The following is a 15432-nucleotide window of genomic DNA, read 5'->3' on the forward strand; positions in this document are numbered from 1 at the left end:
ACTGCTGTGTCCCCTTTCCCCTTCGGCTGCTAATGGCTAAACCATTACAAGCCATGGTTTGTGGCATTTACCTTGCTCATGATAAGGGGCCCCTTCATAGCTTAAACTTCCTTGAATTACTCCCTTTTAAATGTGCCACCTGTCTTCAGTTGTGATATTGACACTGATTTATACAACTAACTTACAATTTTGTTAAGGTGATATGAGTTATACACATGACACACTGAGGAAAAAATATACATATATGTTTATGTGTATATACATGCATGCTAAGGGCCAAATTGAGTGTAAACTCCAAGTTCTTTTTTTTTTTTTTTTTTTTTTTTTTTTTTTTAAAGATGGAGTCTCACTGTGTTACCCAGGTTAGAGTGCAGTGGCATGATATTGGCTCACTGCAACCTCTACCTCCAGGGTTCAAGTGATTTTCCCGCCTCAGCCTCTCAAGTAGCTGGGACTACAGGTGCTCACCACCACTCCCAGCTAATTTTTGTATTTTTATTGAGACGGGGTTTTACCACGTTGGCGAGGCTGATCTCGAACTCCTGACTTCAGTTGATCTGCCCACCTCGGCCTCCCAAAGTGCTGGGATTACAGGGGTCAGCCACTGTGCCCAGCCCCACTGTAAACTCTAAGTTCTACGAGATTTGAAGGTACAAAGATACCCTGTTGGCTAAAGTCAATACTCTAGATTTCTAAAAAACAGGCTCTGTGATAGGTGCTGAAGTATGTGTGTCCAGTACTGCCCAAGAGTAAGCCTGACCCAAATTGGAGTATGCTTTTCAAGAGAAACGAGGCATCACCTACTCTCATTTATTTTAGAGTGACATATGATTAATGTTCTTCCCCATAAAAATACTAATGTAGCAAAACAATCATATAGAGAGCCTTGTGACTTTCTTCAGATGGAAAAATAAAGCTACCTGGAAAGGGAAGGAGGTAAATAAAAGAATCTTTAATACGCATTTGCTCAACAGTCATCCTGGATAAGGCACAAGCTTCTTTAATTGCAACTAATGGGCACATTGACTCATGGATTGAAACTTCCTATGTTAATTATATCATATTAATTACAAAGAATTTATCTTTGCAAATGGTGTTTCATTCCAGATTAGTGTAGGTTTGGCTCTTCATTGTTTTTATTACTCTGATTTAGAAAATCTCACTGCAGAGCAGATGGAGTTTTCAGCACATGTGGTTTTATATCACAGACACTTAAAAACATAGCCACAACACAAAGCACTTCCACAATACTGAGATACAACCATTGTGTTTAGATTAATGTGCTATTGTAAAAAGCAAGTTGATTTTTTCCATTTTTAGTTCATCAGTTTAGACCAGTAGGATTTCCTGAGGATGCTACTTGCAGCTCTGCAGGCCTGTGTTTGATTTTTTTTTTTTTTAATTTTCTGCATTTCACTGTCAAATTCCTTGAAAGAATAGTCTGTATTCATAACCTTCTCACTCCCCATTTACACCTCCATCCACTGCAGTCTTGGATTTGGCCCCACCAATTAACTTTTTTTACTCCCGTCAAGGCCATCAATGATCTATGAGCAAATCCAACAAAAACTTGGGAATCCTTTCTTTGTTTGACCTCTGGAGACTCAGCACTCCTGATAACCCTGTCCTCCTTTGATTCCCATGCTGCAGCCCCATAGATGGCACTGAGTAAGTGCTCAATAAATATTTGTTGAATCAATGATGAAATGAATGCAACTTCATGTCGCCAAAAGACATTAATGTGAAACAAACATGAATGTGAAATTAGCATTTTGCCCTGTTTTATTTCTACACAAAAGTGTAACAATCAGAATCTGCTAGTAAGAATGTTGCTTATCTCGCGAATTTTTCCTCACTTTTTAATTCTTGTCATTCTTGAACACCAATACAAGGACTGTGTCTTCTATGAAGCACCTGACATTCCTCCATCCAATCAGACTTAGTTCTACTTATAATCCTATTTAGTTTGTGAAATAAATAATATTTATATGTATATTTACTATGCTTCAAATGGTTCCCAATACAATAGTTGTTTATTGTTTATCACTGCACTACGTTGGAAATACCCGAAACATGGAAACCCGTATTTCTCATTGTATTGCTCTTAGACAATGCCTGGCAGATATATTTGCTCCACAGTTGTTGCATTAAATTTTAAGGAATAATCCCTTAAATATTCAAGGTTCTAAAATATATTTGTAAATTACTTAAGCATATTAATTATATGATTCTATATGCTTAAATAATTGAAAGTGAGAGTCTTTTTTTCCTATTTAATAGATGAAATGCTTTATGGAAATTTTCAAAGCTGTGAAGTTGGTAACTGTAAACTTTCTTTATAGTGACATTTAAAATTTTTTTAAGAACTTTGATCTGATATCTTATTTAATTACTTGCTATGTTAAATACAGCAATTTATGTGAATAACATTATATGTGTTGTGTGCGAATTATATTTTAAATAATATTTTTAGTATTTTTAGTAGAGACAGGATTTTGCCATATTGTCCAGGCTGGTCTTGAACTCCTGGGCTCAAGTGATGCACCCACCTTGGCCCCTCAAAGTGCTAGGATTGCTGGCATGAGCCACAGCACTGGGCACGTCTTGGTTTCTTAGTAAATGATTAGATACACAAACATTGTGATGATTAAATCACATACACGTGCAGCATTTCCTAGTTATCTGCAACACAGAAGTCCAAAGTACTGGCAAAAACCATAATTTTTCCTTTCCTCTTTGGGATGTGTCAGACCCACAGCATCATCACAAAAGTTTCTTCACCTGTTTGTTCTGCTCTTCTGTTTTGAGCATTTTCTTATTTTTCTGACTTCACTGTTTAAAATGCATTATATCTTATATTGCTTTACTTTCTTTAGGAACTAAACAATACTTGAAATAGAGACAAAGATTCTCAAAACTGACACTTTTAAGGACACTATTTAGTGACTAGTTGGGAGCAGCAGCCACTTTTACAGATTGGCCTGGTCTTAAAAGATTAAGACATGCCCTTAAAGCTTACTGTAAAAACATTTTGTTGTCTTTTATGTGACTCTCTCATCTTTTTCAAATGACATTTACAAAAGGTAAATTTCAATTTTAAAAAAGTTGAAATGTTACATGTTACTTTCTGTGTCTCCCATACATGCTAATGTAGATTGTAATTGACTCCTGCAAAGTAATAAGAAGGAAATCTCCACAACAGAGTATCACACACATAATGTTGAAATTACATGCATTCCCTAGGCAATATCACTGTGTTTCAGTGAGTGCATTAAAGGGGAAAAAACGGTCTGGAGCCTGGGAGCTCCTGGCACATTCCACAAGCAAAGTGATAGTGGGAGGGTAAGGTGCATGTAGAACTCTTGAAGCAGAGGTTGGAGATAGCAGTCAAAATAGTGAGGGAAAATCAATAATATCTGAATAGCTTACATCCCTCTGCCAAACCTTAACATTGATGTCATGGGTAGGGCTCCTTCTCCTGGAAATGCAGTGAGGATTGGGGCAAGTCCATGGACAGTCGGATGAGTCTTTGGCTGAGGAAACAGATCACTGAAATCTGACAATTTAGGTCCCAAAATGTGTGCTGTGTCTTGGGGAACAGTGAAGGATATCCCTCTATAACAAATAGAGTAGACTAGTAACTAAGCCCTGGCTCTAGGAACAAAAGACACATTCAAATGCTGGCTCTCCCACTCATTAGCTCTGAGGCCATGTCTAAATCACTGATCCTCTCTGAGTCTTGGTTTCTTTTTTAATGTTTTTCTTTGGAGACATGGTCTCACTTCTGCTACCCAGGCTAGAGTGCAGTGGCATGATCTTGACTCACTGCAGCCTCAACTTCCTGGCTTAAGTGATCCTCCCACCTCAGCTTCCAAAGTAGGGGGAACCACAGGCATGCACCACCCCACCACTCCATGCAGTTAATTTTTTTTTTTTTTTTTTTTTTTTGAGACAGGGTCTCACTCTGTCGCCAGGCTGGAGTGCAGTGACATGATCTCGGCTCTGTAACCTCCGACTCCCTGGTTCAAGTGATTTTCCTGCCTCAGCCTCCCAAGTAGCTGGGATTACAGGCATGTGCCACCATGCCCAGCTAATTTTTGTATTTTTAGTAGAGACAGGGTTTCACCATGTTGACCAAGATGGTCTCGATCTCCTGACCTCATGATCCGCCCGCCTTGGCCTCCCAAAGTGCTGGGATTACAGGCATGAGCCACCATGCCAGGCCTTTTTTTTTGTATTTTTAGTGGAGACGGGATTTTGCCATATTGCCCAGGCTGCTCTTGAACTCCTGCCTCATTTGATCCACCTGCCTCAGCCCCTCAAAGTGCTAGGATTGCTGGCACGAGCCCACAACACTGGGTACGTCTTGGTTTCTGAGTAAATGATTAGATACACAAACATGGTGATGATTAAATCACATACACGTACAGCATTTCCTAGTTATCTGCAACATAGGAGCCCAAAGTATGGCAAAAACTATAATTTTTCCTTTCCCCTTTGGAATGTGTCAGGCCTATAGCATCATCACAAAAGTTTGTATTACCCGTTTGTTCTGCTTTCCACAACCCCTAGTTTACTCTCAGACCAAATACATAGATTTTTATTCTTTAGTTAGGAAAATTACCATATTTGTCAGAACACGGTCTATAATTTCTCTTCTTAAAATTTCCTTAAAAATGTAATGCCCGTAAACCTGTATGAAGCCTTTTCAATAGGAAAGAGACCCAAGTCATCTTAATTCGGGTTGGAGCAGCACAATAAGCATGATCTATATTGCGTATACCCTCAGTTGACTGAAAAGTTCATCGATGTTACAGACCTCCTTTTATCAAGGTCACACATCAGTACATGGTTCAATGCCCACATTGCTACTAAACTAGTCTTCTCTTCCCTGAAACCCAATGTTCTTCGTTAATATTTGCTCACTATGTCTGCCACCACTACTTACTAGTGACCCGAACCAGAAGACACAGAATCATCCTTGAGTTCTTATCATTCACCCCATCTGCTTAGCCACTAAGACCTATATATTTCATTGTCTCATCAGTTTTAGAATCTTTCCTCCTTCTTACTGCTTTAACCCTAGTTCCATTGCTCATTATCTCTTGATAGAACATAGAAGAAGCCTTACAGACGCTCACTGTCTCTTTCCACCATTAGACACCAGGTTCCCACTGTGGCAAAAACAATCTATTCATATGGAAGACCCAACCTTGTTACTCCCTTACTTGAAAAGTCCTATTAGTTTTCCTAATCAATGGTAGAAAAATAATTGAAATTCCAAATCATTGCTAGAGGTCACTATCCCTTGGTTCTTGCTATCTTCCTTTATCTCAAATTTTATGGCTCAATTATATCAAGGAGACTTTTCCCTAGGGACACACTTGTGAGTTTTTGCAAATTGTTACATCTGCTTAGATTTTTCCTTCCTAATTTCTTCTCATGCGTAACACTTGTTAATTGTTCAGGCTTGACACAGATGCCCTCTCCTCTCCTCCTCTCCTCTCCTCCCCTCTCCTCCCCTCCCCTCTCCCTCGTTTTAAGAGGTAAGGATCTCACTCTGTTGCCTAAGCTGGAGTGCGGGGGCCTGGATCATAGCTCATTGCAGCTTTCAACTCCTGAGCTCAAGCAATCCTCTCTTATTAGCAATCCTCTCTCTTCAGCTGGGAACACAGGTGCATGCCACCACATCTGGCTAATTTTTCAAATTATTTAGTAGAAATGAGAAACTTTTTTTTTTTTTTTTTTTTTTTTTTTTTTTTTTGAGGCGGAGTCTCGCTCTGTCGCCCGGACTGGAGTGCAGTGGCCAGATCTCAGCTCACTGCAAGCTCCGCCTCCCGGGTTTACGCCATTCTCCTGCCTCAGCCTCCCGAGTAGCTGGGACTACAGGCGCCCGCCACCTCGCCCGGCTAGCTTTTTGTACTTTTAGTAGAGACGGGGTTTCACCGTGTTAGCCAGGATGGTCTAGATCTCCTGACCTCGTGATCCGCCCGTCTCGGCCTCCCAAAGCGCTGAGATTACAGGCTTGAGCTACTGTGGTTGGCTAGGGTTTCTCCTTTAGAAAAATGCTTGCAAATCCCTAGAATGGTATAATTCCTTTGTTCTGCCATAGAATTATGTATTGACTAAGATTCAACTACTTACCACACTGCATTAACATGGTTTCTTCATCTGTCAGGGTGTCACACGGTAACAATAATATTTTGAAGAAAAAGGATACGTCTTAGTCTTCGCACTTCAATTAACTCCTGCTACCTAGATTGCCAGAACTAACCAGATTTTTAAATGTGTTCTCCACCTGTTTATTAAATTCTGGAGGCCATCCCAGTCCCCTCCAGTAATGTATCTCTTTGAAATAGAAAAGCCAAATTTAGATTCTGTCATTCTCAACCAATGAACCCTCCTTACCTGTGTAGTTCTTTTTCTAATACACACTTTCATAGCATACTTATTGTTGATATTTTCGTGAAGCTCTCACTGCTCTTCACAATAAATTGTAGCCTCTGAAAATCTTATTTGATGCTGGCATGTACACAGAAATCTATTATAGATATAAATATACATGTACACATATACATATAAATCTCAAGGGTTACTACATCTCTTAATAAACTAGCTCCACCTAACAAAATATTTCACATAAATATATGGTCTATCAGAGCAGTACTTTTTGCTCCACCTTTTATCTTAGCACCTAGACACCTGTCTGGAATACAGTAGGCCTTCAATGATATTACTTGAGTGACAGAATGAATGAATGAATAATTGGTCTAAATTATTCACTTTTCTTATAGAATTAAAAATACCACTTCTGAGGTAGAGAGATTACATTTGCAAATACTGCCCATGAAATAAAATTCACTTTTTGAATGAGTCATAGCTTTATAATTTATAATAAAGTAGACTTACTTTCAATCTTGACATATTTTGCCAAAATCAGCCAAAACGTCTGAAACATAGGTAATAAATTCAAACTTTGAGTCTTCCCCAGGCAATCTGCATCTAGAACTCAGCTGATAATTGGTACGTGATAAAAACTGGATAACTTTTCTTCACCTGATTTATTTTTATATTCTCAGCTATTACTAAAATTTGATTCAATAGATATTGAAAATAACTCTTTATGTGGGTTTTATTTTGCTCCCTCTGTAATAGCTTATAAAGTGTGACAGAATGTCCCTAATGGAAATAACTAAAATCAGGTGGCTTTTTACGCATTTTTTTTTTTTAGAAATAAAGGCTTCTGTTTCTTCTTTTCCAGAGAGTCAGAAAAAAATTCAGCACCTAATTTCAAAGTGATGTAAGGTAACCATTGACTTTCCTTAGTTGTCCTCACAAATAATATCTATCTAACCTATATGTACATGTATATACCAAATGTGGAATCATATAAGCAGATGTAAATCACAACCACACAAAATATAAGCACATGCAAAGATATGAAAGTGTGAGGGCAATTGTGAGAGGAAATGAGAAGAAATTGTACTGTAAGTATTGCTCCGGAATGAACAGATTTTTTTTTTTTTTTTTTTTTTGGTAGATTTTGTATAAAAAGATGTCATTTGTTTCTTTTGAAACTAAATCTGATCAACTCACCTTCATATAACCAGTCAGAAATCCCATTAAAAATTATTTCTTCTTTTCCAGAAGATGTCAGTCGCAATGAACTGCTCTTTATATCAGGTTGATAGTAGATATTATTTTCAAAAATATAAATCTGGATCAGGAAACATGTGAAACAAACAAAAAGCCCAACACGTTAGGATGTCTTTTGAAACTTTAGTATTACAGAATGATCACTGAATAGCCATGTTGTATTATTTACCGCTTCAAGTTGTTTTTATTTAAGGCATATGTTTTTATTGCTTTCGATTATTAATGCCGTTTTCTGTTTTATTGTATCAAGTTGTCATTTGGAAATTCCATGGCACTTGGTATTGATGTTTTTAAATCCATATTTTTAGCAACAATATTTCAACTACGTAATAATTTCTCTCCATACCACAAAATTGGTTTGGCTTTGAGATAACATTTAGCATACTCAAGAGACTGATAACTGTAACTATAAGCCATTTTAGTGATGCCAACTGACTGTTTGAAGAGCTTCAATTTGGGGTCTTTACTTTTACAAAAATGCATTTGGTGATCGATAAAATAATCTCTAGATAATCTCTCTGATTCTATCCAGCTCAGCTCACAGATTCACTGATGGTAGAAACGATAATCAAATTCCTTTGAACTGATAAGCGGAACACAGCTTCCAGTGCACCTGTCTTTGGCAACTCTTTTGTAAATAGCACAGCAATAATAACCTTGTAATTGAGAGTTCCAGAAAGAGTTTTAATTTGAATATATCACAGAGTCTGCCAAAATAATATCAACAATAGCCCCAACAACAGGAACAAACTAAATAAGTCAGGATGTGCCTATGATATAGATAATTCAGGATAAAATTTTTTATAATTCACTTTACAATGTCTTTAATGCCCAATATTTGAAACTGCTGACCCATGTGGTATTATAACCTTCCACAGAACCATGTTTCTGTGGTTAGGGGAAGCAGAACATTGTCCAGGGCAAGCCAAATTGCTGTTTAGATCAAACATTCTACTAAGAAGGTGAAAGATGGCATAGGGCCCGTGTATCTTAGCATGCTATAGAATCAATACACAATAGCAAATAGAGAAAACACAAGAACTTCCAAAACAATTGTCTGAATAATTACGAGGCCCTAGGTTTTAAATCTTGGTGTGAACAGTGACAAAAGCAATTTTAATATCTAGAACATTTCATGGCTATGCTATTTTAATTCTGGTGATTTAACAAGCATTTACAGGTGGGTGCATTTAACTATTAATTCCACCACTACAACAGGATCTTTTGTATATCACAGGTAAGAATCTCAATGTCAGAGTAAGAATGCAAAAATAAATAAAAACAATGAAAGGAGGGTACTGCCGGGTGCTTAAAAGCATGGGCTTTATAGCCAGCCAGCCAAAATTTAAAATCCTAATGACCTTGATAGCATTCTTAACCTTTCTAAATCTCAGTCCTCTACTTTATAAAATGCAAATAATACTCACACATACCTTACAGATCTGTGGTGAAGAGTAAATGAGATGATGAATACAGAATAAAGAATACATTGGGCTATTACTAAAAGCAGAGTGGCCTGTATACAAGATAACCTGCTTCAGAATGTTAAGAGTTTGGGAGACAACAAACTCCAAGTCAAAATGAAACCTCTACAGCTTTAGCTGATATGTAAATCATCCCAATGTTTGGCTGGTAGAGTACACATTATATTAGTTAAATATGTATTAGGAGTAGCAGCAGAATAGTAGCAGCAATAGTGGTAGTATTAATAGTAGGCAGGCAGGGGACATGGAGGAGGAGAGAGATATTAACAAATGAGATTTATTGCTTTCACCTCAGTTAGAAAGTGCTCAGGTGAGACAATGAAACAGGAAATAAGCTTATTATTGAAATTACGTGGATCACACTTAGGCAAAAGTTTGAGAATTACCTCTCAGGTTCCTTAACACTGGATAGAAGTTGGATTTACTGACTTTCACGATCCCTGACAACTGAGAAAAAATATGAACTTTGTTCTAGCCAACTAAAGCATAAGCTTACACCTTTCGGATACTACATCCTCTTGCTTTTCACAAACAGTATACAACACAGGTGCACAACGTTTTCCTTACTTGGAGGAAATGCCTTTCCTGTGCCTGAACCTTCTCGTAGGACTTGTGAGTCATAACAGCACAGATGATGCACACATGGTCTGCTCAGCACCTGTTGCTCTTATTAGGAGTGGAGGTGACCTCACCCAAAGTAATATGGTTCAAAATTCTCAGCTTTCTGAAGGGAATACAATCTAAGTCAAAATAATTAATAAAACCTCCACGACTTCAACAGATGTAAAAATTATCCAAAACTATTGACCAGTAATTACATTTATATTTGACAGATTGGATGATATTCAGAATCCATATGAAACTGACATCTGCTTCAATGTAGAAGAACAAGCAATATGGAATCAGAATTTTAATGCCATGCCACGGAAAGCTGTAATACGAGAGAATGGCCACAAGATGTATTCTTCAGTGGATAAAAAATAAGTAGCTGTCTTCATGAAAATGTGCATTTTTAATATCCTAATCCCTTTTCAATTATCAAGGTTTATCCTTTAGTTGTAGTTGTTTCAAACAATAATTGAAAACTCTAACTACTACCTTAACAATTTGAGAGCTGCAAGTATTCCCAGGTCCTGTCTGAGCATTCTGATGAAATTAGACTGGATCCAAATGACAATCATCAAGGGCTGCATTTAGATTTAAATCACACTGAAAATACGACACACACTAATGCTGTTTATCCTAATGTTATTGATTAAACTGTCACAACATTTTATACTATTAATTATTTTCTTCAGTGAGTCACATGATATGGTTTAGATCTATGTCCCTGCCAAATCTCATTTTGAGATGTAATCCCTAGTGTTGGAGATGAGGCCTGGTGGGAGGTGTTTAGGTCATGAGCATGCATCCCTCACAGCTGGGTGCTGTCCTCACAATATTGAATGGGTTTGTGTGAGATCTGGCTGTTTGGAAGTGTGTGGCGTTCCACCACCCCACTCTGTCTTACTTCTTTTCTAGCCATGTGATACGCCTGCTCCTGCTTCACCTTCTGGTATGAGTAAACACCCATGAGGCCTCCCCAGATGCCGAGCAGATGTGTATGCCATGCTTGCACAACCTGCAGAACCTCGAACCACTTAAACCTCTTTTCTTTATAAATTACCTAGTCTCAGGTGTTTATAGCAATGCAAGAACAAACACCACCTAAGCAGCATAACAAATAAAAAGGGAAAGCTATTTGATGACTTAAGTCTTCAATTTGCAGAGTCAGCCAACTTCCCAGTCTTTCAAAGTCAATGGTCTTACTCTACCCATAAAATAATTCAAAATCACACACACACACACACACACACACACACACACACACAAATAGAAGAACAATTGAAATACTATGCACTGCATTATGCCAAGTTAGGAAATATGTAATAAACGTTTCAAGGGATATTCGAATCAATGTGTTAGTTAATGTTGCTTATTAACAAATGATTAGACCCAATATACATCATTGCTGAGCAGAAGTCTTTACGAGCCAATTTTTAATTTGCCACCTTCTCTTCTGCCACAACTACTACCAAATGCACCAGATGCTGGACACCCAGCAACCTGGATTTCTGGATGAACAGCCATTAAGCAGATTCTCTCCATACCCACAAACAACTTGTGATGAGCATGTGGCAAGAAATGAACATTTGATATTAAAGCTTATTAAGATCTTGAGGTCGAGCTCGATTACAGTGTAAATTAGCTTACTGTGAGTGATTCAACCTGTCACAATGGCTGATATATACAAAATTTTAGCCATCTTAAAACAAAATAAAAACACAAAATAAAGGAAACATAATTAAACATTAGACCTATTTTGGCTGAAATATTACTGAAAAGCTATTCTGCATTCAATGATTTGAGTACTTTTCATGACAATTTTAAATTAGAAAATGGTGAAGCATTGAAAAATCTCCATGCATGATAATGGTTTGGAAAGATCTGTAAAATTACAGTGGAGTTGAGATAGTATTTGCATTCATTCTACCATGGCTTGCTTTCTGGGAAATAAAATTGTAATTAAGAAAGTATCCCAAATAATGCCTATTGGTGGCAGGGATGCAGTGAAAACTGCCCTTTTCTAATTTAGTTGTAAAATTATAATGTGTTATGGCCATTTGGAATGTAATATGGCAATTGCAAACTTAACATATTCCATCTCACCAGCAATCCTAAACCTGAGACCTTGCTATGTAGAAAAACAAAACAACAACAACAAAATACACCAACCTGTAGAGAAAAATGAGCAGTGATGTTCATTTCAGTCAAAAAAGAAGAGTCACAGTGAAAACTCATCATAATTGAATTGAATGCCTGGACACATTACTATTCATCCACACCATATAAGAACATTCATGACTTGGAGAGAATAAATTTGTGCTTGGAAAAAAATAAAGTTGACTTGGAAGATTTTCACTGAGATATCGTCAAGTAACAAAGGCAAGAAAGAAAACCAAAGGAAACCAAAACAACAAAGAATTCAGTGTGAGCCCATTTGCATACACCAGACAATGACAATACTAACATAAATTTATACTATCAGTAATCTTACTGACACATACACATTGGATGTTGTCTGTTGGTGCTCAGCTGCACGCCTGACCCTCTATGTTTTTTATTACTGGGGGTGGTTAGAAGCCTGAAATTTACATTTCTAAGACTTTCTTGCAAAATAGTCTTATCAGCTTCTTTGCTAGTTGGCTTCTAGCTACTTTCTGCAGACAAGGAGAGAGCTACCAGTCACAGACTGGAAGCATGTGGAAGTGGCTCTGGCTTACCAGCTTCAGCAATAGCACCTCAGTGGCAGTGGTGATGGGAATGTAAGCTCCTGGGTCCTGCCTTGATAATAGCAACATGTGTTTATCGGTTCTGCATACCACCACTTTGGCCCCTCCAGCCTTTACAACATTGTGACAATTATCTGTATTAAATCTCTTCTATCTGAATCACTAGAGTAATATCTGTTTTCCTGTTTGCAAACCCTTACTGAAACTGTACAAAAATGTATGAATATAGTTGCTTGGACAGTAGAGTCATGCACTGCATTACAATGTTTTGGTCAGTAACAGACCATGCACATGAAGGTGGTCCATGAGACTACAATACTCTATTTTTGCTATATCTTTTCTATGTTTCTATATGTGTGACACAAAGATACATGCCATTGTGTTGCAGTTGCCCACATATTCAGTACAGTAACATGCTTTACAGGTTTTATAGCTTAGAACCAATAAGCTGTACCGTATAGCCTATTTGTAGTAGGCTATACAAAATAGGTGTGTATAGGTATACCTTATGATGTTCACACAAGGACAAAATTGCCTAACAACACATTTCTCTGAACCTATCCCCATCATTAAGTGACACGTGACTGTATTTTACAAATACATGAAAGCATGGGGAGACTATGGAAGGATCTGTGTTTGCCTTTTAATATGGATGGATGCACGGTGGGGCACAGAAGTGGAAAGCAGATAGTCAAACAGAAAAGATTAGGAAGATAGTGTAAAAACTTAAAAAAATCGTCTGTGTGGTAAGAAGACAACATGAAATCTACCCTCTTAAATTTGTAAGCGTACAATGCATTATCGTTGACTGCAGATATAATGTTGTCCAGTTGATCTCTAGAGTTTACTAATCTCACTTGACTGAAATTCTGTGCATGTTGATAGTAACTTCCCATTTTTTCTTCTCCCTCAGGCCCTTGCAACCACCATTTCACTCTTAAATTCTATATATTTGACTATTTTTGATTCCCCATAAAAGGGGAATCATGCAGTATTTGTCTTTCTGTGCCTGGCTTATTTCACTTAGCATAATGTCTTCAAGGTCCATCTATGTTGTTGCATATGACACAATTTCCTTCTTTTTAAAGGCTGCATAGTATTCCATTGCATGTGTGTGTGTGTGTGTATACATATATACATATATATATATATATACACATATATATATATATACACACATATATATATATATATATATATATATATATATATATATATGGCATATTACCCATTCATCTGTTGATGGACATTCAGACTGTTTCTACCTCCTGGCTATTGTGAACAGTGCTGCAATGATCATAGGAGTGCTGATAATTCTTTGAGATTCCAATTTCAATTATTTTGTATAAATACCCAGAAATAGCGCTACTAGATCATAAGGTAGTTTTACTTTTTAATTTGTTGAGGAGGTTTCACGCTGTTTTCATGTAGTACCTGGATTATTTTGTATACTGAACAGTCTACGGGAGTTCCAATTTCTCCACATTTTTACCAACACTTTTTCTTTTTATAATAGCTGTCTTGACAGGTGTGAAGTGATATCTCATTGTGGTTTTGATTTGCATTTCCCTGATGATTAGTCACTGCACTTATTGTTGTACATGACTTCTACAAGTTTATGTATGTAAATTATACATGTTTATGAATAAAGTACCAACGTTAATTTTAGTGATGATATACACATGATGATGTAGTTGCGCTAAAGGTTCAGTTTGCACAAAACCATAGGGCAGCTTGAATGCTAGATCACATAGGTAGAACCTACTTTTTTCAATTATTGATAAATTTAAATTTGTTATGAGCCATGAGTGTTTAATCAGCTTTAGGAAAGTATTGGGGAAAATAATTGGTGATAGTTACAGAATAGGTGATGGACATGGGGGACTGCTGGCAGAAGAGTGATTCAGATATTCTGCCTAATAGGAATTATAATTGGCAAAATGGAGTCATGATTCCTAACCTATGTCTTACATGTATATGCCTAAAATGTTTGTGAATTCCAATGCCAATGTTTTAGTATCTCCCACTTGAATCCTTCTAAGGTTCATCTTCCAGAGTCAACCACTGCAGCTCGTTTTAGCACTGGTTGCATATCCTTCAAAACATATGACCTTCTCACCTTTTTCCCTGTCTAATAGAACTTGAACATTCCAGCAACCATATCCTCAGCTCCTTTTGGCTCCTGGCCCACCACCCATATTCCAGCCTTACCATGGCCCTTGACAAAACATGTGCTTCAAAATTTATCTGGAACTTTAGGCCTTTTGTTTTACGAGGTAAAAATTGGATTTCATTAATTCTTTAGTCATGCCAGTTTATAAATGTCTTTAAGAACACATTTTAGAATAAACTAAATATTTGTCTTTAAATTTGGTGTAATATTGTTTTGGAAATAAATGAGACACATGGAAATTCTTCAGTGAAATAGAATCACTATTAACTTTCTATTTCACATAGAAACCTCCAACATGCTATATTGTATTTCAATAAATAAAAAAGTATTATCATATAGACTGTATTAAAACATATAAGTACATTTATAGTTATCTTTTATCAGAGAAAGGTATTACAAGAATAAGACACCTTGAATTCCATCACATACATAGGATGTTGCAAAACCTTTAAATCTGTTTAATAAATATAAATTTTTGAAATATTTAAGACATAATTTTAAATGGATCATTGAATACTGAAAAAATGTTTCCTCCTCTAAGCAATATACTACATTTTATTCTGGAAACCATTTGGAGGAATTACTCTTTAAAATTTTGATGTATAAACTGATAAATGAAAAGTGCTTATTTTGATTTATATCATTTAGATTCTTTTGGTAGTATCAGTGAATATAAGCAAACACACACACACAATATTTTGGTATTATAATTAGAATGGCTAAAATGAAAAAGGGAACCACTCATAAGTGTTGTCAAGGATGTGAAGCAATTGGAACTCTCATGCAC

General features: G+C 36.8%; 1 protein-coding gene across 1 annotated transcript in view; it reads right to left on the minus strand.

Annotated features, from left to right (window-relative positions):
* DPP10 (dipeptidyl peptidase like 10) overlaps window positions 1–15432 on the minus strand; it is a 365506-nt gene that overhangs the window by 104418 nt on the left and 245656 nt on the right. Inside the window, exon 5 of the mRNA XM_030916466.1 lies at window positions 7597–7717. The gene's annotated coding sequence lies outside the window, so the exon portion shown is untranslated. The remainder of the gene's footprint in view (window positions 1–7596; window positions 7718–15432) is intronic.

The sequence above is a fragment of the Rhinopithecus roxellana genome, chromosome 14 (assembly GCF_007565055.1).
Source record: "Rhinopithecus roxellana isolate Shanxi Qingling chromosome 14, ASM756505v1, whole genome shotgun sequence".
NCBI lineage: Eukaryota > Metazoa > Chordata > Mammalia > Primates > Cercopithecidae > Rhinopithecus > Rhinopithecus roxellana.